The sequence below is a fragment of the Barbatula barbatula genome (assembly GCF_947034865.1).
Source record: "Barbatula barbatula genome assembly, chromosome: 5".
Classification (NCBI taxonomy): Eukaryota; Metazoa; Chordata; class Actinopteri; order Cypriniformes; family Nemacheilidae; genus Barbatula; species Barbatula barbatula.
The window spans coordinates 25,316,630-25,344,314 of NC_136769.1; the positions used below are offsets into that span (position 1 = coordinate 25,316,630).

General features: G+C 38.6%; 1 long non-coding RNA gene across 1 annotated transcript in view; it reads left to right on the plus strand.

The window, feature by feature from the left end:
- Positions 1-27,685, plus strand: part of LOC306893760 — a 90,895-nt gene that overhangs the window by 23,472 nt on the left and 39,738 nt on the right. The gene's annotated exons all lie outside the window — the stretch shown is intronic.

The following is a 27,685-nucleotide window of genomic DNA, read 5'->3' on the forward strand; positions in this document are numbered from 1 at the left end:
GGCGGTATCATGACAAAAACATATAGATAAGTTATAAGTTTTCTGTTTCCAGTTAAAAACGGCCTCTTGTAAGCAGACTCTTGAGTTAGCCTAAAGTAAATGTATCTGTATCCAACATGAATTGTGTAGATCTTTTATAATGGTTTGTGTGGTAAATGTGCTTTAAAGTTTTTGTACACAACATGGACAATCAAACACATATTGACTCAGTACTTGTTAGAGGCATTCTCAATTGCAGCTATGTGTTATTTAACTGTTCACACCATCGGTCAGTTATTAAAGGTCCAGTGTGTAATTGTTGGGATGATCTATTGATAGAAATGCAAACATAGCTATGCTTTCAGAGGTGTATAAAGAGCTTACACAGTAAAGCGTTATGTTTTTATGACCTTAGAAAGAGCTATTTCTATCTACATACACCGCAGGTCCCCTTGCATGTTCTGTCAGCCGTTGTAGTGTTTCAAAAGGGAGGGGGGAGTGGTGGAGTTAGCGGTTGGTCGCAATTCGCAAAATGGACAGTTAGATCCTTAAACATTTGGACAGAGGCACATTTTTTGTTATTGTAGATGTGTACCAAAATATATTCAAGATTCAATTATATAATGGCTATTTTTCTCAAAGCGCACATTCACATCCAGAATAGCTGACGGGTTTAGGAATTACAGCTTTTTAATTTGTTGCTTTAGTATGTTTTAATGTGTTTGCATTTGGAAGCTATTGCTGTAAACCCACATCATGCGGTTCAGGAAGATCTCTATGCAAGTGAAACAGACCATAGTAAGATTTGAAAAACACAACAAATCCATCAAAAGGATCCCAGGAACATTAAGAGCGGCCAAATTTTGTAACTAGCTGTTAATGACGCATTTAAACGAGAATCAGAGCATTCATGTTAAGTTTGTTTAGTTTAGTTTTTTGTTTCTGTTGTAAAATGTAAAACTAATAAAAATACTAAATTACAATGTTTACATGGCCATTATATCATGTGTTTTAAATAAAAATGGTTATGCAGCCATACAGAAGAACGCATTTGAGTGAATGAAAAAGCAGCTAATAATGCAGACTAAACAGGCTAAACACTGGCGTGATTGTGATGTTAAGATTATATTACATGTTCTTGTTGAGGAAATGCAAGCATTATGCTGGGATTAAAGTCGGCTCAATGTTTGCGACCAGTAACTCTGACGAGCTTAAATCGCGATCGATCTTGAAGTCGTCCTCAATCCACTTTTCAACGGAATCGCAAGGATCATGATTTTGTCTGTCGTCTAAAACAAGAGGTGTGTTCGGCATCATTCAGCGCTGCACAGACCCATTGGCCTATGACATTGAAGCACTGTGAGAGCAGAGAGCTCTGTATGCGTTCAAATCACTCTCGCCCCTCTACAGTTTTGCAATTGATTAGACAAAGCAGCTTTTTTATCCTTGTTTGTCATTGTTAATCGATGGCCACTGCTTTGAAACACGTTTGCCGGCTGCATTGAGTTCATATAGCCCATATCTAGAGCCCTAATTCCCGTGATGCAGGTGCAGAACCCTGCTATTTAAAGCTGTCATCTGCCGGTTCGTCATGTATGAGTAAATGTGTTGGAACAGTTTAACGTGCTACACGGGTGACGCTCATGGATCTGTATGTCTCTCACAGGACATAAACACATTAACATCATGTCCAGAGTTGCATCAGGGCGATTGAAAAAATACTGTAGTACTATAGCAAATTGTGGTATTCTAGTAAATTGATAAACTGGAAATTTTATAAGAATTTTACTGCAGTTTATTATAGGCATATGAAATACTGAAGTATACTACATAATTTTTATGTGGACAAATACATTGCTGTTATATAGCAAAAAATAGACAACGTAACAATACAAAAATGGGTAAACTAAAAATTGTATGGTCCTAATTGATCCATTTATGTCATTTGTCGTTAACCAATCTATTTATGTGATGATCTGCATTTATATTTTTTTTAAAGATGATAACTGACGTTTTATACTTTGTGCTACACCACAAGTGTAGACCACACTCCAGACATTTAACCCGTTAATTTGTGAAGAAATTATTTAAAGATGGGGTAACACACGCAGTTTCTGCAAATATCAGATGAATCTTGAGTACCTATACAATAGTATTGCATTATTCGTATCTTCGAAGACTATTTAGTTTTATCAAAATGAAAAAAGAGAGATACAGCTGCACGATTATTTCCGGAAAAAGACGAGCTGCTGGATGCGTGCAGGGGGGACAGAACTACAGCACGAGCCCACAATACATCACCACATTATCGCTTTGTGTTGCTTACATTATGCACGTTCACGCCGATTGCCAACAAAACAAAGACTTATAACTTTGTTTGACTTACCACTAGGGCTGGGGGCAAACGATTATTTATTAAACGATTAATCAGGCGATTATTTTAACGATTAGTCACCTAGTCTAACGACAAATTTGTCGATTCATCTATCGATTATTTTCTACTGCTCGATTAATAAAAACCATAATGTATCTCAAATAAATACAAAAATATACTTTATTAAACAGTTTAAATATTCTGCTTTAAACTAAATAAAATAATTTAACTGTAATACAAAATTAAAGGCCAGCCTGTTTAGCAGCTGTGCACTTTGGTGGTGCTAGGCTAACCAAGTAACCACCAACTCATTTTAGTTCTCTGTGCAATTTTTTCGTGCTAGGTTAGTAGCTAACGTTCACTTTAGCTAACGTCAGCTACTATAGATGCAGCCGTAAGCTAGCTTCCATTCAAGCCGACATTAGATAGCTAAACACATTAGATACCAGTAGCTACCTAGCACGAAAAAACTGCACGGAGAGCTAAGATAGTTAGCTAGCACCACCGAAGTGCGCAGAGCTCAAGCAAATCAACACACTACACAAACATGTAAGTAATAACGTTGGCTAAATTAATTTCTTGTTATTGTCTCTTTCGCGAGTGACAATGGGGTGCCTCCGTTTCAGATGCTCCAACATTGCCGTTGTGCTGGTGTGGTATGTAAACTCCATTTGGCAAAGAGCCCAAATAACGACACCTTTACGTTTAAGACTAAATTGAGAGTATTCCCATACCTTCTAAGATTTAGGGCGAGCTGTTTTTTAGACTTTTTTCTTTCATTGGGGCTTTGTCCGATAATATGTAAGGAGGTTGCTGTTCCGTGTCTGTTCAATGTTTTGGTCTCCCACGTGTGTGTGGCGAAGCGTCGACGCAAAAATTTGACGTCTACGTAATTCTGATGTCGACGTCATCGACGCATCGCTACAGGCCTACTTACCACGTGCGGGTCATATCCGGCACCTTTAAGCCCTGAGACGCCTCCATCTATCAGTTTCAAAGCATCTCCAAATCTAGCGTTTTATCCACAATTTGTATAACATTCATCACTGAAATGCAGTGAGCAAACAGACAGTTGGCGTGCTCTTTTTTCCTTTTGCTCGGTGGATGACGCGTGGCCATGCTTTTCCGGGAGAATGGCCAATAAAAGGAAGAGGATCCAGACTAGTGGTCGACCGATATGGGTTTTTGTCTGGCCGATTCGATTTTTAGAAATCTATACATGAGGGACTTTTTTGGCTGCTATGTTTGGCCGTTTTTTCCACCATCATCTCATAAAATTGTATTAATACTGAATATTGCTTAAATTGAACATTTGTTGAAGACATGTCTCTTCAAATCAGTGCACTTGATTGAGAAAGATTGAGTGTTTATTGCAGGGTACAAGATAGCAGTCTAATTCATACACTGCTCAAAAGCACCTTCTCTTCTATGTTCTGTGTTCTGAAGTGTGCTTTGCTTTTGGTTTATGTTTGTTGGCAGACACTGCTATTCGTAAAAAAGTCATAATCTAAGTGAAAACTAAAATAAACAAATCTCATATTACACAGCCTGCTGCTCATAACTGCATTTGTAGTTATATTTAACTTTGAGCCTTTTTCTATTTTATATGACAATAGAAAGCCAGACAGGAACGTAGACGTAAAGAGTTGTGGTATGTCAATGAACATATTAATGAACGTATAAACTGATAATGATGGAATTTATGGAATTTACTGTAACGCTTATACAAGTGCATGACATGAATTAAATGTCATGAAGTCATTTTTATTTGAAAGAAGAAAACCATTCAAACATAAACCAACAACAACAATAATTAATATAGCTGCGAGCAGCGATAACCGGGGCCAAGCCCCTTTTTGCCATGTTTGACATATTTGGATTTAATTTGGAAACTTATTAAACTTTGTAAAATTCCCATTGTTAAACAGTTGCTACATATTGAATTATTAGAAAACCTTCAAAGCTATAGTCTTTTTAACACAGCATGCCAGTCACACACAGTGGTTTGTTTTAATTTTATGGAGATTTCTGTTGTTAAAGGCAGAATATTACACAATCATCTGAAGTTGTATCACATGAGAATCAAACCCACAATGTCTGGTTCACTTCATCCCATTGTGCCACTGATCTAGTGAAAATCAACTCAAAACAATTAAAAGACTTGTGTATGAATGCAGTACATTCCCTCCCAGCCTCGGTCTACAGTTTACAAAACTCATCAAATATTGACTTGTTGCTTTACAACCTTATGGTAAATATTACCATATTTCATATTTGTCTTATATTACTTTCATTTATATTTTCTTGTGGATTCTCTCACAATCGCAAGTGCAGTTGACAGTACATAAGTTATAAGACACTGAAAATGACAATTTATCTATTTTTTAAATATGCTTAACATAATGATAAGCATAATTAACGGTCATCTGAATACAATTAATAGCAAATAATAGTGTTTAAGAGCAATCTGGTCTGGACTGTGGATAAAGTATGTTGTTCCATGCACCATCTGGTGGGTATTACTTGAAGCACAACACATTTATTTAAATTCTTCATGGCCACAAATGTAGATATCTGAAAAATGAGTGAATTTTAAAATGATATTATCTGCTCAACACAGGTGTTTGGCCGTTGTGACTCAGATCTCACAGTATGCATGTGTTCTCTGTGCTGGAAGGGAAAGAAAGAGAATGGCAAATTACATCCTTTTTTCACCTTCCTCACTCCCACCTCCCATAGAACACCTCCCTCGCCTTTGAATTACAAAAAGGACTGTTCAGAACAGTTCTGTCATCGTTGTGAATGGAAGATGGCTTTCGTCTGGTGCTTGTGATTCCGAATATGATATGTGCACATGAAGGGCATGAACCAAAAAAAACAATGTGTTGAATTACGTGTTGTGGTTGGATTAATTTCCCACCAAAAACTTTGGAGTTTCCCTGGAACTGGAGTTGGCACTTAATTTTGACCTAATCATCTCAGCTAAATGCGAAAAAAGTCTCATTTACTGACCCTTATTTCATCTCAACATAAGCGTATTTATTAAGCTCAAGTACTAAGCACACTACCATCTTTAAACTTAGATTATAAAAAGAAAAAATGAGTTATTATCCTACCTGATGGCTTATCCAATTGATGTGTTTTTTATCACATACCTTCTGTCATTTGAAGTCAATCAGACCATTACACACTATGGATATGGTTGTCCATGTGTACTGAAGTCCATTCTAAAAGCTGTCTTAAAGACCATAAAGAGAAGCCCCTTAAATGTGCAGTTTGTTAGATGTTTAGACCAGGGATGTTCATACTGCCCATTTAACCATTAACCGAAAATAAACATCATCATTAGCAATGGAATAAAAAACAGATGAAATCTGTGTGTTAAAGAAGTTAAAGCATTTTAAACGTGTTAAATGTATGCATTTTGTGTCAAAGCAACAAGAAATGTGTTAATTGTATAGCTTATACAGCCAGATGTTGTGATAACTGTTTGGGGAAATTGTTAAAAGTATTGGAAAAATTGTCATAGCAATCGTAAAAAACTGTTAATTGGCATTAAATAAAAATACATGCTCCGTCTCATTTCAAAGTGCGTCCTTTGGAGGTCGCGTTTTGGACAATGGCGAAAATCGAAAATAATATAAATAAAAAGCACAAAAAATTTAACCCAAGTAATAAACTAATTATGACAAAATAAAAACCCAGAAGGACTGGCAACGTTTTCTGTCTGAAAGTTTTCCGTCAACTACAAATTGCAGGCCTACCTCGATCTAAAGCTTTATAGCAAAGTAACAGGCTTACGTGTTGTGTCAGGAGCCTATGGACAGACCCGCAGAAAACACGCTTTCAGGGGGCACACATGTCCCGGGAATGCAGACATAACGTTTCATTTGATTTTCACCAGTTGGGATTAATATCCAAAGAGGCCACATAAATGTGTCCTAGCTAAGGAGATATGAACCTGATCTGCTATACCCACGCAAGTACAAACATTATTTATTACTTATTCGTTATTCATATTGAGTAGTTTTACATTCTTCCTAGACTGTTTGCCCGATTTCCACGAATTTGGTATGCAGCATCTAGAGACAGACTTTTAAACTTATTAAAAGATTCTCGATTGTTTAATTGATTCTTGTATAGCCTGTGAATTTGATGGTGAGCACGACAATTTACATTTAGTCATTTAGCAAATGCTTTTATCCAAAGCAACTTTCAGAGAGTCCAGGGAGCAATAAAGCAGATTTGATTCGATATCTTCACCAAACTTTCATGTATTGACACGAAACTTGGCACATGTCATCGCAGTCATGACCTGAGGCAGTGCTGGACTGGTAATCTGGCATACCGGGTAAATGCCCGGTGGGCCGACGCACTTGGGGGCCGATATAATATAATATTATATTTTTTTAATCGGCCAACGACCGGCCCATAAAGCAGGGACAGCGGCCCATTGGTTAATTTTCCATACTGACACTGGGCTGGCCCAATCATCTCTTAACAGACTCCACCCCCCCCAGTTTCTCGTGTCAGATGCATTCAGTGTCTTATAGAGTGTTCACACCAAACACAGTAAATCGCGCTATTAGCGTCTAGTTGGACGCTTGAATATTTTGCTTTTACTCGCTTCATTCGCGTCATGGAGGGGCTTCTGTCAGGCAGCGTAATAATCCTGCCTAATAATCAAAAAGTGGGACGAGACAGCGGGTAGTACAGAGCTCGTGCCGCGCTGACATGTCATCTGCGCGATTCAATCGCTCAGCCAGCCGACTCCTCGTCAGCACACACGTTATTTAAACAGCGCAAACCGTACACTCAAATGTACAATAAAGAAACCCCTCATTCCTTAAAAACATTTACATTTGTTTACATTTACACAAGTCTAACAGTTTTTCCCTACAGAAGACAAAGGAAATCAGGATGAAATGCATTAATATTTTTTTATTATTATCTTTAATAGTGTACAAGTAAACGGTAGTGTTTTGCATCGATACTTTGAAGAACTGCACAAATGTATAGACTCTATACTATAGAGGCTACGGAAAGACCTGTACAAAGCAGAAACTTCAATGACTTCCAATATCCTAGTCGTGAGGAGCACGCCAACCTCCTGGAAATTATATAGGACAGTTTACATGTTCAGGTAATTAATTTTATCATTGTAGTATGTTTTGCGCCTAGCCATTTTACCTCAACTATTTATGTTAATAATAGCAGAGGTTTATGGGTAAAATGTAAATGAGTGTCCAAATGAACATTGTATATGTTTTAATTGGTCAGTGCAGCGGATTGGTTGGTGCCACACTGCCCATCGGTTGGCGATTGGAAATTGAATCGCGCAGATGACATGTCAGCGCGGCGCGAGCTCTGTAATACCCCCGCTGTCTCATCCCACTATTGGCTTGTTTGGCTTCCCTTACTAACGCTCAATTTGCGCGAATCACACCACAAGTAGGTATAGGTCTATCACCAGGGAGTCAGTCAAGAGAGAGTGAGTACACTGGTCCATGGCACTTAGTTCTCAGCTTTGTAGGGTTTTGGGGGAATGGAACAGTAGATATGCATATCTACAGGGACCGCAAGGATGGTTTACTGGTTGGTTGTGTCCGACCCATTGGGGTGGGCCGGTCTGAGTAAAAATGCCAGGGCCCTTTTTTTGTCCTAGTCCAGCCCTAGTGGTATAGAGATATTAAAAACCACTTTACTTACTTTATTACGTATAACTTTTGAAAAGTTTGGTCTAAAATCATCATCAATAAGCGATATGTCATAAAAGAGCAATAGTACATTAGGTATTATTTTCTTCTTCTTTTTAAGCTTAGATATCTGTTTCTTTATGTTCTTCGGTCCGCCCATTTGTAATTTTGTTGTAAAATGCTGTATCTTACGAGCGCAATGGCAAATTTCTGCGAAACTTGGTATGGTTCTTCATGATCAACTTTTTTATAGACCTGTAAAGTTATAGGCCAGCGCCCCTTAGTGGTCAAGAGATATAAGAATGTTTTTAAAATGCTTATAATGTGAAAAAGTTATAATAATATAATTTGATTTACATTAGTATATTTTGTGGCTCAAGCCGGGTACTTTGATATCGATCTTGTCATATTCAACCATACTTTGTCCCCCACGGGGCGATTCTAGGTTTTCAATGTTAGGGGGGGCTCAGCCTCCAATGAGGATATATATAAATAAATAATACATAGCCCCTCTCTTACCACCACATACTGTTTACATTACTAAAATAAATAATTCAGAAAGAATATGCAGATTAAAGACAAGTTATTTCAACTAATATCACATTAATCGATCGATCTGCAACATTTATAATTCAAAGTGACATGTCACAAATCCATATAATAAATGTCACAATCAATTGCTGAAAGAAATAACTTGATATGATTTTGATATGTTTTCCCTGCCATTCATTCTGATTAGTACGAGCGCTGTCACTACTGTGCATGACTGCGTGTTCATGCATTACATCCACAATATATTTTAAATGAATAACAAAAATGGGGTGAACGCAGACAAAACGTTTTACAGTGGATGAGAAAGGGTCTTGTATTGCTCCTGCATCATATTATGTAAACTTCATTCATAACAAATAATGGCAAAGATGCAGATGTCACCTTGTACTCTGCTTTATGCTGCTATGAACTGAAGAATGCGCTTAATAACATTTTCATAATAAGAGTTTTAAAGGGGACTATAAAGCGATCTCGAATACTTGTACAGACTTGTACTTACAATATTTAAGGGGGGCTAAGCTAGAACTTAAGGGGGGCTTTAGCCCCCCTAAAAGGGAGCTAGCAATGCCACTGGTCCCCCATATTGAATTATTTACACAACAAGTGAGATTTGCGCGAAATAAAAAAAAAATGCACATTAAAGGAGCTACTCTTTTGGTCAACCATCAGAATGAATATATGCGCCAGACTTCTGCTTCCAGCTGGTGGTGTTATGACTATAGGTAAATATTGACATTGAAAATGCCTTCAGGTCAAGACTTTTGTCAAACATGTTAAGTTTGTGGCACATTAAACATTGTCAACTTTAAGTTGTTTCATGGCGAGACACTAAACTTTTGAAGGCTGCCACAGACATGGCCTTCAACAAAAAGTCAGGATTTTCACATTGTAGCTTCACAAAGGCCTTAATATGAAACTAATCAAATATGATGTCGATCTGATATAAAACGATGACACCTGGAAATGGAAAATCAAACAATAAATTGCCGTTGGAAGGTATTTGTAGGTATTGGAGTGATGAACCAGTTATTAATTATTAACCTTATTTATTACCGATTCATGATAAAGGATGTCGATAATATTCGTTTAAAAGCTGTAATGTTTCAGCACGTGAGCATTCGGCTAACCTACTGTATATTATTTTGGTAAGTTTTTACTGTTTAGCTGTGGGTCCTGTAAGCTTGCATAAGTGGAAAAATGTGGCAATTATTGTAAAGTGTCTGTTGTTGTTACTTGGCTTAAGAAGGAGGCTAATAAGGGATGTAAAAAGATTTGTGTTGGGGTCAAAGAGGAAAAAGGTTTAAAGCATAAAACAATAAGTGTAATGCTGCTTTAAATTGTTGTTTTTCTATTTAATTACATTTTAGTTTTTCTGAGCAAAAAATAAATATCATACATTTCATGTCATTCAATGTCAAACAATCTTGTCAGGCATATTTATGACATATAAAATGCTAATTAGTTTACATTTTTTAAAACTTTCCACTATCCTAGGTTTTGCCCATTTGTCATTAAGACAACTATATCGCTTTTTTGTTATATTATAAACGTGAATAACTCTTGTTTTAATCTTTAATGTGTTGCCTCCTGTCAATAATTCATTTATCACATTGAGTTTCACAACATGTGGTTAAGAACTGAAAGTGCAAACTCTCCCTTTGCGCTTCCTGGCGGAAATTTCGCGAACTAGTTTCACATAATGTTTTTTAACTTCCCCAACAGCGGCACTCCACGCGGCGGTAGAGAGCATTCTGGTTGACTACCTTTACACAAACGTGCTGACCTCTGCAGAGTTCCCATATCAAGGGCTCTGCTTGTTAATTATGGCAATTATTATTATCATTTTTAATATTTACACTCCAGTTTAAATGTCCAGATATTAGTATTTAATATTAAATATTAAATTTGTTCTTAAAAGGGTGTACTTGCATTATTATATTATCATTACTTAATCAGTGGCATCAAATATTTATAATTTCGCAATCATTTCTGATGCAATTTATTGCCAAACAAAAAGTTCCTATCGCAACAGGCAAATTCAACACGCGACTGATGTAGGCTATGAAAACCTGACGAAACTTAAAGAATGATCTAAATAATACCGATCATCTTATTTCGTCTCGATCATTAATAGCCCCTGTAGATGGACATCAGAATTTGTTTGTGCAAAGCAGGAAAATGTAACCCACAGTAATAATGCACTCCTGTCACATTACATTACTCACGTGCCTTTCAATGTGTTTATATGAAATAGGTGTAAGATGCAAAAATCTCTCCATGGCAATCGTCACAGACTGCTCAGCTAGTTCAGCTAGCATTGGCAAGCGCTGCGCAACGGCATGTTCTTCTATTGCGTTGCCTCTTGAAGGGTAGTGGCACTACAGCGCCCCACATGTCAAACAAGGTTATTGCGGGCCCTTAAAATACATCATGTGAAATCAGACGACTACTCGACAATAAACATTGTTTTGTCGACTAATCGTTGCAGCCCTGCACTGTAGGAATATTGGTTTATAAAGGAAAATTTGTATAGTGCATGTTGTTGCATACTTATTGCACACAGCTGGTTCAAAAACTAAAAGGTGATAGAAAAAGTAATGGGGGCCTGTGCCCTAATAGAGCTTTAGGTCTAGTAAGGCCCCTGGTGACCACGTTCTAAGGACGTCTTGGCAACGTTTTATTTCTTAGAATTCTTGCTAAAGTTCCAGAAACGTTGTATCCACTTCCTTAAATAACGTAGTGAATGAATCCCATTGAGAACGTTGTAGCGACGTGGTATACTGGTCTCCAGATAACCTGGACACTGGTCATTTGTTGATGAATCTGGTCATTTCTATTTATTATGTTATTATATGGAAAATGTATGATCAGAGTAAAATGTGTAATAATGTAAAGACGAATGCCATAAATAATTTTTTTCACAGCTACAGTAGGTACTCAACAAGAATGATCCAGCATCTGTTGCCGTCTCCGCCGTCTCCTACTTCATTAATGTGTGTTGACTCTTTTATTACTGTTGAGTGGCAGTCTATTCACAGATCTTTACTCAGTGAGAGGTGACGCGGTAAGCTCATTGCCTCACTCAGCAGACAGGCAAGAGTTTAGAGGTTTACTGTGCGTTCACACCAGACGCGAATGAAACGTAAAGCGCGGAAGATTTACATGTTAGGTCAATTCAAAGACGCGATAGACATTCTGCGGCGTGATTTGCATGAATGAGGAGTTTAACATTTTGAACTTTGGTGAATATTCGCGCCGTGTTAACCAATCAGGAGCTTGCTCTAGTAGTGACGTGATTATGACCTAGCGAGCTGAGGCAGAAATCCGAAACAACAATGGAAGACTGCACCTCCGAAGGATCTGATGGACCCAGACACAGCACCCAACGAGTCTACACCGTGTTTCAGCTTTCTATAGCACATAAAGCGCAGCTACTCTTTCAACAAAATCCATTTCAGCCATTTCACAACGAGACTGGCGTCGCTTGTGTAGTAAATTTTACTCGCGAAAGAGGGAAATTTCACGAGCGAATGAAGCAAGAAAACTCTAAATGTTCAAGCGTCCAACTACATGCCAATAGTGTGATTCACCGTGTTTTGTGTGAACGCTCTATTAGGCGTAAAAGACAAAGCTTTTTTGGAGTTTAAACAAAAAAAAATGTGTTTCTATTTATTTAGTGCGCGCATCTGATATGTGTGTGCGCGTTTCCTTTCTTCACTTTATACCTTACAGATGTGAGAGTAAAAGCAATAAAATGTTTGTGTTCGTTGGGACGTTCAAAATTGACAGACAGGCAAAAATCTGTCAAAATCTTTTTATACCCATCACTATGGTGCAAGGTGATGTTCCGTGCTAAATAGCATGTTTGTGACACATGTGTTTACTATCTGAACTTACTGAACCGAATACCCAATTCATCCAGGTTGAAGTCGTTTACATATTTATTGTTTGTGTTGTCAGACATAAATAATAATTACAGGCTAATGTCTATAATCATTTGTCCAGTGAGTAACAATGACAGGGGCTGGTAAACGCTGTTTTGTTCTCATTCATTCATTCACTTACAGGTAACTTTAAGCTGCTTTTTGGTTATGATGTGCTGCTTCTGCCGCTCACTGAACGGAAAAAAGATGCAGAGAGACATATTTCCACTTACTTAAAGTTAAGGTTTTCCCAAAATGACGCTAGTCGCTATCGCTTTATAAGTCTGACGGACAGCCTTCAGATTTTTCCGTCACTGGTAAAACAAATCTGTCATTGATGGAGAACTTTCTTTTAACACGAGCTCTGCTGTATATATGTATACACACATATATATATATATATATATGTTTATATACAGGGGCGTGTCTAGAGCATTTTTAGTGGGGGGCCATGCTAGGGTACTGCTTAAGAAGAGGGTGGCTGCCAGTGACCAGAGAAGTTAAATAGTATACAACAGTTTTGAATTACTTTTAGGTGCTGAACATAAGCAAGGAGAAGAGCATTCAGGGCTCAACTACAACACTTAGAACTACATAGCTCTGTATTCTGGTGGGGTTTGGGGTGCTTTTTAATCATCACCAAAAACTGATCCTGGAAAATATTATCAAATATTTTAAATATTGAATCAATGACAAAGGAAAATAACATCATTCTTTGTTGTACACCAGAATATGTTCACTGTTTGTTCACCCTGATTTCAGCTGTTTTAGTTTGCTTCCTACAAAAGAAACAACGTTTCCCTAACAAAATCTCCCTACAATTCCCTCACGTTTCCCTTCCAATACTTGAAGTTGCAGGAATTGGCTTGGTCCATTGAAAACATTGGCTGTTGATTCTTTGCTTGCTGCTTCTGTTCCAGTGACATTTTTGTCTTGCTGCCTGATACCTTCTTCTGCTGCTTCTGCATCAACTTGATTCACTTGATTTTACTCCCTATATCTTTACATCTCTTTACCCTGCCTTTAAAAGAAACACTGTTATTGAAACACTGGACGTCTGTTATTCTCAATCTGAACCCAAATTGTGAATACATTATGTCAGAAATCTTGCTTTATTACAACACAGCTTGTACATTAAAAGTGTGTTGAAATTAAAATACAGTCACACATTTGCTTGCACAGCTATAAAACAAAAATATAAACCAAATAAGCAATGACATTGTAAACAACGTCCGTGCCGTGCACATAATGTACATCAAACAAGCACAGTGATGACGCTGATGACGCACACCAGCATCATGAGACACTGTGGTTACTGTCGCAGAATAAACCCCATAACACCCTAAACCACCCTGTCAGTGTTCATTGATTGATAGCGACTGGCAGATTGTACTTTGTCTTTTATTCAACGCTGAAACACACAAACAACGGCCAACGCGAACAGGGCTGGCAGGGTAAACACACTGATCTGATCTGAACAAGAAACTTGCAAACATATTAAACCACACAGAAAGTTTACCTACCGGTTAGTTTGGTGTTATTTCAGCGGCGGGCCGCGCTGCACATTTCATTTTTGAACTCCACAGAAACGAGAAACCAATGGCTGTTATAGAAGCCAATCACAAGACATTTGGTTAAGGGGCACCTGTGGTGGCCAATCAGATTTCAATTGGGGCCGGGTGCAACCATATATAAAAGAGCCCAAGATCTTTTCTTAATCTTTTCAGCATTGGAGTTTGGGTTCCTTGCCACTGTTGCGGTGTTGGCTTGCTCGCAGAGTGACATCTAGATTGGCTTCCAAAGGTCTAATTTACAGTACATGTACTGTACTGTACTGTACTGTACTCTGTTTTGTGCACGCTATGAGCTTCTTTTCATTTAAAAATAGTGTTTTTCCATTTCCTGAATCCGAGGTTACATTTTTTTTGGAGTAGTCAGAAACGGGTATGGCTTTTCTGCTGTGAGGTTTAGGAACTTTGGAGAATAAGTATAAATGCACAAAACAAATATTTCATGTCTTCAGAGCAGGTTTGATGCGAGTGAGAAGAGGGGGATATTAGCCATATTTCGGAAAAGGAATTTAAAAATAAAGTTAATATCTCCACCCATAGCCATCGTAGGGGCAAGTTCTGTCTTGTTCAGACTAGTAAGGCATTTACAGAGAGACGAAGATCAGAAGTAATACTGTGCCAGGATCCAGTTTAACCTGGTTTAGGGATCAGGCAAGGAATGGGGTTAGCTTGGCCCTGATGGTGACCTCAAGTATGCATGTGTGTTCATATGTGTTATATTTTCAAACAGTTTATTAAGCTAGTCCCTAACAACCTGCCATCAATGTAATGCTCAATTTAAAGGCAGTGCTGCTTTATCTTGCTGTCTTATTTCTTTTCCTTAATATACATCATGTAGTTTATAAAGTGGCCTCAAACATCACGCTTCCTTACATCATTAACCACACACTGAGAGGAAAGATGCCATATACATAAAGAATTCAAGTTTGTACTTTTTATACTATGTTAATGCATTTCACAAGCATGTGGATGCACACAGCAATCGTTGTTGTGTGCATGGCGTGGACAGGGCCTCATTTTGTGTAGCAAGTCTCTGAGATGCACATCGACACATTGTCTGTTTTTATGTGTTCTGCACTGAAAGAATGTTTGTCCAACTATATCTGCAAAACACATACTGCTGCTTTTAATGCAATTTAAATCATTGGTCATTATATACAGCCTGGTCCTTTGGTATGCTGTTCTCAGTGTAGTGTATTTTTAGGTCCACTAGGTGGTGCCATTCTATGCATGTCTTTAACATGGTCATAGTGAATAACCTTTGACCTTAATAGCAGCCATCTTAGATGTGTCCCAATCTGAAAACTGCGACCTTTAAAAACGAGGACTCTGTCTTCAAAGGACACAGCCTCCAAAGTCCCCAGCAGAGACGTCTCTGACTTTGAAACAAACACGGAGCCAGAAGAATATTGTTTTATTTAAGAGAGTGAAATAACACTTAGTCTATTCATCATTTTTGCAATCTTTATAGAAGCTCTGTCTGTTAATGTGTTAAGAAATATATATGTACTTTAATATACAGCCCCAGAAAAGAAATTGAGAGACCATTTCAGATTATAAAATGTACTATTTCTAATTATGTGGTTTAGGGGGGGAAATCGTACTGTGAACTACTGACAATATTCCTCACCAATTTCAAATAAGACATGTTGTTTGTTCAAATCAATTTAGGGCTGGGCGATTTAGCAAAAAAATCTAATCTAGATTTTTTCTGAACATTTGACCGATTCACGATTTCGATTTTTTCGTTTTTGCTTAACTAGTCAACTTAAAACATAACTACAACAATAAAGTACTGAAATAACATTCTCTTTATTAGTAATTTAAAAAAAAAACAGTTTTTTCAGTGTACTTTACAGTGGTCAAGAAGGTGTAGAAGTACAACTTTGCAAAATATATGATTGAATAATAAAAGCAATTATAGTTTAATTAAAAAAAGTGAGGCTCATGTATGGCAGAAGAGTACGACTACTCCACAGGTCAGTCGTCGTGGAAAAAAAAGATGCGCTATAAAGCTGTTCCGACACTTTTTCGCGTGTTTCAGTGTACATTCGGGGAATTGCGGCTTCTGTAAAATGTTTGCGGCTTGGTAACTTGTATCTTGGATCAACGGCGTGTAGCATATTTATGAACCCTTGCTTTTCCACGGTGTGCATGGGAACCATGTCCTTTGCAATATGAAATGCCACAGCATTTGTTATTTCTTGCCATCGCTGTGACTTTCTATCATATGGAATGGCGTTGGAAAATGATGCCGCTAATGAAACCTGGCGTTGTGCATTTCGAGGTGTATCTGTCGTCTTTGGATGGCTGACTGTGTTGTTTTCATCTCTTAATTTTGTGCATTCGAACCATTCAGCCTAATGTCTCTGTCGCAAACAGTGTTGCCAACTCCTCAGTAAGGAAAGTAGCTATTGGCAGTCCTAAAAGTCGCTAGAAGTCGCCAAATGATGTCATCACATACTTTGCATAATTGACCATGTGCATTGTGCATGTAATTGTGATGGACGCTGTAGGAGAGAGGATTTTTCCAACTTTATCCGGGCTTGGGACCGGCAAAAGTGACACAAAAGAGACATTGTTTTAAATTTTGGGTTGGTTTTTAACCTACAACAAGACATAGTAAAACATGAACATTTTTAACCATACATTTTTTTTCTTATGTTTGGTTTTTAACCTTATGGTTTACTTAGGAGCCTACAACAAGTCACAGTAAAATATGAAAATTTTTAACCATAACATTTAAAAACTAAATGCTTACACAATCTAGATTAACAAAATTTAGACTGAGACATGATGAGCTAGCAAGCTAATTGATCTTATGTCACAGAGAGGCACACACACAGTGGACGAGAGTAAAGTGACTGAGGTTGTGAGAGGATTTATTTCTCTGCGGTGATTTAATTAGTTTAGACCAGGGGTGTCAAACATACGCCCCGCGGGCCGTATCCGGCCCGATAAGGCGTCCAATACGGCCCGAGGGAAGATTTGAAAAATAATACAAATATGAAATAAAAGTTTATTATTATTTTAATTAATTTAAAGTTTATTAATACAATCAGGTTTTCGCTGCCATATTATGTTTTGTTTTATTACATTTTTTATTTTATCATTGATCATTTAATTGGGCTTCTGCCGGAACCCCTAACAAGCATGCGCATTCTGAAGCGCCGCCTACATTTCGAAAACAAAGTCGGCTAAGTTGTGCGGCAAGGACTAGTGATTTTAAAATGTCCAAATAAAGAAAACTGACGGAAGAAGACGTATTTCTTCTGTGAGTTCAATGGTAGGCCGGTATGTTTAATCTGCTCACAAGCCGTGGCTGTGCAAAACGAGTACAATATTAAACGGCACTATGAGATATACGCAGAGAAATATGATAAATACACTGGACAACTTCGAAAAGTCAATAATTTAACTTTAGCCTCGGAAAAAAGCAGTCAATGATCACAAAAAGAACAGAGACTGATGAAGCTGTAACGCTATTTGATTGCCAACGAAATCGCAGCGGGATCAAAGCCGTTTTCAGAGGGAGAATTCATCAAGAATCGGTAATGAACATTAACAAGTCCAACCTGCGCTCTCGACTCACAAACAGACAGCTAAATGACATCATGAGTTTGATGTGGTTGAAGAAAAGAGATGTCAGGAATTAAAATCATAATGCAGATGCGATCTAGATCTTTTGTTGTTAAAGGAAATTTCTAGTATATATTTAATGTTCATATCCAAAGTGAAGTTGTACTACTGTACTAATTGTTAAATATGTTAAGGCAGTTTTTCCTATTAGTGAATTATATTGTATAGCTTGTATGGTTCATATTTAATGTGACCTTCTGTACACAAATAGAGTCTGTTGCATTTTTTTCATTACTAGTTTAAAAAGTATCTGACAAAAAATATTCATATTCAAAGGAAAGGGTTTTGATTGCCTTTACCTAAACAAAATAGTTTTTTCAAAGAGGAATAAGAGTGTTATTGAACCGTTCTGAGGATTTATTAAATGCACCTTTTACAGAACAGTATGTCTTTCTAGTTTTTTTGCTAATTCATTTGTAATTTGGTGCAATATGGTTTAAAAAAGGTGATTCGGCACGCACATTGTCACTTTTCTCTCCATCCGGCCCTTACCCTAAAATGAGTTTGACACCCCTGGTTTAGACAAAGAACATTTTATATTTCATGCTGAATTGTAAACCCGGGCAGGATCAGCCGGCGGCGGCTTTCTGCACATGCGCGCGATCATTTGCAGTCTGGACGCGGAGGAGTGAACATCTCCTGCTCTGACTGCAGCCGAGGGAGGGGCTGCTTCGCGAGGACTGAGCCGCCTGTGAGTGCTTTGGTGCGGGCGTGCGGCTCACGGCAGCACCCGCTGCTCGTTGTGAAGAATAAGAACGATATGTGCTTTCACTTCAGAGTCTCCAAAAGTCTCCAATAACATCAGAAAAAGTCGTTAGATTTGTCGCTAGTCGCTTTTTTGAAAATGTGTCGCTAGAGGGGTCTGAATACTCGCTAAATATAGCGACAAAGGCGCTAAGTTGGCAACACTGGTCACAAATGCTGAAACAAATTAGTTGTGCTGCCACTGCCGGTTGCAACTGACTTTCGACATATCTTGCATTTGACGAAAGTTTGTTTGACGTCTGCCCTCTCAAATCCAAACCATTTCCAAATCAGTGAAAGTGAAAGTGAAAGTGACCTATTTGTCAGTTATGGTGAACCATACCTGAAATTTGCCCTCTGCATTTAACCCATCCAGAGAGTAGTGAACACACGTACAGCAAGTGGTGAACACACGTACACCCGGAGCAGTGGGCAGCTATCACTGCAGCGCCCGGGGAGCAAGTAGGGGTATGGTGCCTTGCTCAAGGGCACCTCAGTCGTTACCTGCCGGCCCTGAGGATCGAACTGGCAACCTTCTGGTCATGAGTCCGACTCTCTAACCATTAGGCCACGACTGCCCCACTGAAGTAACATTACTACCTTTCTTTGATACAAGATCATCCTGATGCGAAGAGCCAGCCGTCTCCATGATGTTAGCCGTTAACTTCTACGTTACTGATTTCTCACTGAGTGAGCGGTTGAGACGCGTTCAAGCGTGCCATCAAGTGGTATTGACAAGTATTTCCAACGTATCTAATTGGATGTGCATGATAAACTATTTTTTTTAAATCTTGATGTCTCGATTTAACAAAAATTTAATCGTGTTAAAACGTAAACTCGAATTTATCGAAAAAATTTGAAAGATCGCCCAGCCCTAATTCATTTCAATTTTATTTATATTAGCGCTTTTCACAATTTGCATTGTTCCAAAGCAGCTTTACAGGGGAAAAACGAAAAACACACAAAAAAAGGTAAAACACAGAACATGAATAGTTGAACTTGTTTTAAAAACACCTAGTAAATAATATCTAATGTCAGCACATCCTGATGGTTTATTTAGCATATTTAGCCAGTGAAGGGTTGATAACATTGGGGTTATGTGATGGTATTTTCTGGACCTGGTTAGAACTCTGGCAGCTGCGTTCTGAACTAACTGTAGTTTGTTTATTGATGATGCAGGACAAACACTAAGTAGTGCATTATTACAGTAGTCAAGTCTTGAGGTCATAAATGCATGAATAAGCTTCTCCGCGTCAGCAACACACAGAATATTTCGTAACTTGGCAACATTTCTTAGGTGGAAAAAGGCTGTTTTTGTGACATTTGAGATGTGATTTTGAAATGACAGGTTGCTGTCTAATATAACGCCTAGATCTTTTACAGTATTAGTTGAAGTAACAGTACATCCTTCTACCTGCATGTTACAATCAGAAATATTTGGTTTGCGTGTCTTTGATCCGATAAGTAATATTTCTGTTTTATTAGAATTTAAAAGAAGGAAATTACAGGTCATCCAATGTTTTATATCTTCAATGCACTCTGCCAAAGGAATCATCTGGTCTTGATGAGATATATAGCTGAGTATCATCTGCATAGCAATGGAAGCTAATTCCATGTTTTTTAATAATGTTTCAGAGGGGCAGCATTAGGCATGGGCCGATAACCGGTTTCAAGGTTTACAGCGGTTTAATATTCCCGCGGTTTCAAAACCACAAAAAATGTCCGCTATACCGTCACTGCGGAATGCGCAGCTTTTTCTCGTCGTCATAGACGAAAAGTAAGTTACAGGAATCCCTCAGGTTGTGTGCGAACGTAACCAGTCACATGGCCCCTCCCTCTCTGGTTGGTACACGCAGTCAGAGGGAGAGAGTCACGTGTATGGAGGATGGCCGAAGGAGGTGAATCTTAAGAACTTTTTCCCCCCTCAAAAAAGACGAAGTCTGCCGTGTGGGAATTTTTTGGGTACCGAAAAAGTTCATACAGCAGCGGCTTGGAGGAGAAAGGACATCTAACTTGTAAAAAATGTTTGTGGCTGCTCGGGGAGGCAATACATCAAATATGACAGCCCATCTACGGGAGCGCCACCAATCACTCTTCGCTAAATTCAAGGCAATGCTGTCTTTAAATAAACATTTGCAACCATCTAAGAGAGTTTGCGTGTTTAGCACTGTTAATATAAATACTATTCTGCTTTCTACCCCAAGCAAATGTAACGGAGGCCAGCTGGTGAAGAGCTGTGCAGTGTGTAAAACCTCACACCCCGACCAACAGAGACGAGACTGCGGTCTTTAGCCTCCTCGTAAGAGCGTCCGTCTCCCATTCGGCATTGTAATGCCATCATAGAAGTTGGACCGGTTACACTAGGGTGGCCATTTCCATAACACCAAAAAGGAGGACACTTTGCGGCATTTAGTGAGGCAAGAATAACTGCATCTGGTGTACTCGCAAATACAATACAATTTTGTCTATCATATCTATGGTATCATGATACAATGATTCTGAAATAGCCTACTCTATTCATTACCAGACAATTTGATCAACAACATATCTTGATGTAGACCTATGTGTAACAGAAGAGGCAAAAAAGTGTTTGTTCACAGTATTTGTATTTATTCAAGACACTCCTGTATGACTGGTGATGCTTGACTGCATGATAGACTTTATAAAGCTCTGCTGCGCAGATTTTGTCATCCTGAGGTGATGTTGCCTTTCGAAAATAAGACCTAAGGGAAGACGTACCAGCAGCTCGTCGGTTACCTTTATGTTTTTCAGTGCTGGCATGTCGGTCAATGGCGGCTTTCCCTTTACAACTAACGTCCACTTCACAGCGATATAGTGTGCAAAATCCATGGAAAGCATGCTTTTTTGATATGAATTCGTGCTCTTTTGTCCATTCCGGATTAAATGATGTCCGACGTTTCGGCATGTTAACGTTATGATGTGACGTAGCCAGTACGTGGACTCCACCTCAATTCGTGGAGGCTTGTTTACATTTTTAACCAATGATATCAATCAGATATTTATTTGACAGCTCTTTCAGCCAATCATTTGTTTGACCGGAGATCTTATGGCATCAGACGCTATGCTGCTGCGTCCCAATAAAGGTTTTACAGCGCTTTTTTAAAGGCCGATTCAGCACAACTCCGAAAAGGAGGACAAATGAGTGTCCGGCTTGAGGCTGCGCCGGACAAGGGGTTTAAAATCCGGACTGTCCGGCCAGAAGCCATACGTATGGCCACCCTAGGTTACACACATAGCATGGCTAATCAACTAGCCGAACATGAACTAGTTTCCTCCCTCACGTTACTTCACAGAGTGCGGACGAGTCTAATAAATCAATTTAGCTGATGTCCCGTTCACTTTTTTACTTTTAAGGCTCCCGTAATTTGTGTAACGTTACATCTGTTAACAATAACCAAATTTAAAAACGCAAACTGCCGGTAATGTACAGAAAGAGCCCGTTTGTGTGTATGCAAATCTTGCACTCTTTCTCTCCTACTGTGTGTTTACAGCTATATGTGTGTGTGCGAATCAACACTGAAATAACAATAATGGATTTCAGAGCATTATTTTGATGACAAATTTAATTGAGAAGAACTCACATATTCATTTAAATTATTTAATCTGACATGTTTACTGTTCCAAAATGGTGTATAGGTTTCTTCAAAATAAAATTTATTATATTCAGTGGAAAAGTTGTTTTTATTGAAAAAATAACACATTTAAGAGATGTTATAGTAATACTGTGAAACCGTGATAGGTTTGTGCAAGGTTATCATACCATCAAAATCTCATACCGGCCCATCCCTAGGCAGCATGTATATGGAGAACAGCACGGGTCCCAGAACCATTGTAGTGCCTGTCCCTCAATACAGTGAGTTTGTGATGGCGCCAATATCCCTGTGGTTAGTGTGCTGACATATACAGTAATGCCAGTGCACTTGTGGGCCCACCTAAATTCAATTCCCGTCTCGAGTGTCTCCCCTGTCTCTATCCAATGCTTTCCTGACTGTTCTCCACTGTCCTTAAATATAACATATATTGTTTAATTTTGCATTTATTAGCATTTTGGATCATCTACTATTTAGAGTCTAGATTGTGACATACAATATATGTTGGATTCGTAAAAAAACAGCATTTGCCCCCTCCGTCTTCAATGCCACTGTGGTGCCCTTGAGAAAGACCCTGTAAACTTTGTGAAAGTGGCATTTCTGGTAAAACCTGATGTTCTCACAGAGGAGTTCACTAAATAGAAAACAATTGAATTACATAAATAAATAAAGGTCAAGGAACAAGAGATTTTCTCAATGTCATAAGACCAAAATTACCTTTAATTACTTTGGAATGCTATAGCTACTCTTCAAGTTGACCACCAACCTCATACTGAATATCACCATTGAGTCATTTAACAAGATTCTGTAAAATAAATGTCTGAGGATTACTTCACCTCCAGTTTATTTTCAGATTTGTTGCTGTCAATTGTATGGTTTATTTGTTAACTACCCTCCATCCATCCATCCATTTTCTACCGCTTATCCGGGGCCGGGTCGCGGGGGCAGCAGTCTAAGCAGAGATGCCCAGACATCCCTCACGCTAGACACTTCCTCCAGCTCTTCCGGGGGGACACCGAGGCGTTCCCAGGCCAGCCGGGAGACATAGTCCCACCAGCGTGTCCTAGGTCTTCCCCGGGGTCTCCTCCCGGTCGGACGGGCCCGGAGCACCTTCCTGGGAAGGCGTCCAGTAGGCATCCGTAACAGATGCCCAAGCCACCTCAGCTGACCCCTCTCGATGTGGAGGAGCAGCGGCTCTACTCCGAGCTCCTCCAGGGTGACCGAGCTTCTCACCCTATCTCTAAGGGATCGCCCAGCCACCCTGCGGAGGAAGCTCATTTCAGCCGCCTGTATCCGGGATCTTGTCCTTTTCGGTCATGACCCAAAGCTCATGACCATAGGTGAGAGTAGGAATGTAGATTGACCGGTAAATTGAGAGCTTCGCCTTGCGGCTCAGCTCTTTCTTCACCACGACGGACCGGTACATCGACCGCATTACTGCAGAAGCTGCACCGATCCGTCTGTCAATCTCCCGTTCCATCCTTCCCTCGCTCGTGAACAAGACCCCGAGATACTTAAACTCCTCCACTTGAGGAAGGAACTCTCCACCAACCTGGAGTTCCAACTTGTTAACTACCCTAATATATGTTAATAGAGAGAGAGAGAGAAACAAATAAACAAACACAAACTAACATGCGCACAAACACACACACATTCTTTGTCACTATCCAATCTCTTAACTAGAGTACTCGTGATTGCTGAAATGTCTATGCGATGTAACTGTAAAAACTTGTTCAAAAAAGGTGAATTTCTCACCAAAATAAGCTAGCTCGACATAATGTCACATTAGTATAATGTATAATAAAAGTACATGGAACACCTTTGTTCTAAATATCATAATTCATTTGGAATTTGAGTCAAGTTAAATTGATCAAACATATAACCACTATTCGAGGAGCAATTTTGTACAAGGAAATGTTATCACAGAGAAGAACCCCTGCTGACGCTAACTTCTGCATGCAAAGGTTATAAACTCTTTTTAAATGTGAGATCATTTGACATTTTAGGGTGTGTCAAGTATTCTTAGGTACACATGTCGAATGGTATGACCCCAGGCTGGGGCGTCATGCACCCATTTATTTCTAAGGGGGCACAGTGTACACAACACACATACATTTAAAGCAATATTATAGAGAATATCTCTTAAGCGTATTCAAAACATTACACAAATCAGTGCGAGAATTCAATTTAAAACACTTTCTGGTTGATACATGAATACAAATGAACATAGAGCACAAAAGAAAAAGCAAATAAAAATGAAGCAAAATGGTTACCCTTTGTTAAACAGCTGTATAATACAGATTTATTATCCGTTACGAAATTTCTTCAGTTATGAAATAAGTTTGCACCCTGAAATTAAACTGTAATATAAAAGTTATTCACTTTAAATGATGCTGCCTGTATGCCAATTGCCAATTGGTGTGTTTGACTACAGAGACTAAACAAACGTATCACATGAGCCATTTGAAAGCATCTGGAGCAGTCTGTTCTCACAGTAGTTTGTGACAAACTGGGATCGGTCTGGGCCACTTTTAAACCCAGTTCAACCCCGTTTGATTGTGGGGTCTAAACGAAAGCTGGTGACAAATGCTTTGCCTAAACAAAAGCACATACTAGCATAGAATGAGTCTGAAAGTCTTGTTTCAGGGACGCAGGTGTTTCGGTGAGCCGAGCTCCCGACTGCACGCAGAAGCTGATGACATCATTAGCCAGCGCTATTGCTTCTGTCGACGGATTGATAAATGTTAAGCTCCTCTTGTATGTGATCAAATCTCCAAAAGAGGACATGGGTGCAGCTCATAACTGAAACAGTTTCTTTCTATAGAATCGTGCAACTGATTCTAACTCGACATTTGGAGGTTGCATGCAAAACTGACTTTTCAAAAATCAGTTTGAATGGGCATGACGCCTCTGACCCCAGGAATATATTGATAATTCATAATTATTCTCAAAAGGAGTATTTGGAGGCCATATTTGCTTATGTACGTGTAAATGTATGTCAAACAGTGTGTTGTATCATAAGCCTTTCTGTTAGCGGCCAATTTAGTCAAATATCAGTAGTTTATAATGCTAATTAAAAATGTAAGTCAACTAAACTACTATTTGGAACTATTTTCAAGTGTTCAATGTTTTATTTTTTTATTACAGCTTTGAAAGTCAGAGATAAAAAATAATAGATCAAGTTGATCAACATTAGTTGAAATATTAAGCTTTAATGCGTATTTCTATTTCATTTATTTTCTTCAGGTTTTTATAATATCAGAAAACATAGTTGTGGTGAGGAAGAAAGGAGACGGGGTCGGCGTAGGCTGGGAAGCACCTCACGTTTTATTTATAACTTTCTTGGTCTGCGCTCTTAATAAACAATAACACAGACTAATAGTATAATGACTGATCGTCTTTCAATACGCTGCTTGACGTCGTCTTGCAGGAGAAGTTTCGCTTTCACTCCTCGGGCTTCCCAGCCGGTCCTCTCTCGTCAACAGTCCTGCCGCTCGTCCTCTTAAGCTCCCGTTCTCCTCCGTAAGATATGCAGGACCGGTGTGCGCACAATTGATTGCCACTATCACTCACGCCACCGGCCCCGCCTCACGGCTCTCGTCCCGCCTTCCTCACTACATACATGATTTAATAATGTAGCAGAATTAAATGGGTGTCTACATTTGAACATACATTCAGTGCTAAAAGAAATGAATACATTTCTGATATTTTATAATTAATATGGTATAAGACTATGTGCATGCGTTGGGTTCTCCTGTGGACGGGTGTTGAAGAGTGGTCAGGAAATTGTTGAATAAAGTTGTTGTTTTTGTTTTATTGTGCACAAAAACTGATTCTACTCGCTTCATAAAATGAAGATTGAACCACTGTGGTCACATGGACTATTTTAATGTCTTTATTCTTAACTTTATGTGAGTTTAAGGTGTATGTTGCTTCGCTGTCTATGTGGGAAGATCTCATCAAACCTATATTAGTTTGTGTTCTGAAGATGAACAAAGTTCTCACAGTTGTGAAACGACTTGAGGATTAGTAATTCATGACAATATTTTTTATTCTAACACTGAACTAACCATTTAACTGTAGTTAAATTTCTTGCTATCAGTGGTGTACCTGGTTGACGTAACCAATATTTTTCATTCATTCATATATTTACAACCAACACATTCAAATGTATATTTGAGATAGTTAAAATACAGTTTGTTTTTTGTGTGATATTTTACAATAAATTATTTATTTTTATGAATATGTTTACATTCCCGCTTGGTGGGTAAAAATGTAATATTTCACGTTCTTTGGCAGTTACACCAGTAGACATTTTTAGGTACCTTCAACCTTAACCTTTATAAAAATGATGGAAATGTTACACAAAATCGACATAAATACTCTAAGTACATTTTAAAATATCTGAAGCATGATTATGGTCTTATCTTGCCAACCCTGTTTTGTCACTTATCCCAGGCCGACAAATTTGAGGGCGTACAGTGTCATAGAGACTTGGAGGTGGTTATCACTAGCAGCGGCCAAGCCACTCTATAACAACCAAATACAGTACCATAGCAACCATTTAGCAAATCCTATATCTGTGCATCAGAACATCATAGAGAAATGGGCGTGGGCTATCTTATTAAGCATTTTAGTAACTGCCCAGTGCAGAGTTGTGCCACAGCAGGTACTAATATCAGCAAGGAACCAAAACTCCAATGATGATAAATGGAGAGATAAAACGTGGTAGAAACCAGGCTTAGCTGGGAGGGCCAGTGTCCTCTGATGCATTACAGCTGCACTCAATAACTATGAGAAAAAGTTACTGAGTAAATATTTATGATGCACAGGGAGAGCTTATTTTTAGTGAATATATTACCCCTTTGGGTCTGATTTTGTTGAGTTCCGCAGGTAAAAAAATAAATAATGGAAACATCATGTAACTGAGTGCAGCTATAACTTTAAACTCCTGCTATAGATAACAGAAGGGTTAGCCAGTGTTAATTAAGCATCAGAGTTCGAGCATTAAATACTACATTTTGTGAATACTTTTTAGCTTTAAAGTAGTAACAAGCAGTGCATCTTTGCTCTTGGTTGGTGATAATGGAGTTTTCTGATCTTAAAGAGCATAATGGGTTGAAAGCTCTGTTAGATTAGCAGAAGCTAAACCCTTCAAGGCTTTATAAGTGATTAGAAGAACTTTATAGTTAGTATGGACTTAGTGGGCAGCCAGTGTGAAGATGATAAAATTGGGTTTGAATGTTATTTCTAGACCCGATAAGAACTCTATCTGCTGCATTTTGCTGTAATACATTAACTGCAGTTATTTTGGCAATGTTTCTAAGATGAAAGAAAGCAGTATATTGCTAAATTGAGACTGTCTATAGATGTTTGTATTGTTGTGTCATCTAACACGTTCAAGAATCTGGATGCTATATGGAGCCATATTGTGTTGTTCTGGGCAGGCTTATTAAAATGAACGGCCTGCAATAGTGTTGAATCGCCACAGTAGATTGTCGTTTACCTACCTCAAAAGTTTGGTAAATGCTTTCTTTTTCACCCTTCCAGATTAGATTCCTTGAAGAGTTAGTAACATATCCCTTCTGTTTCTTCT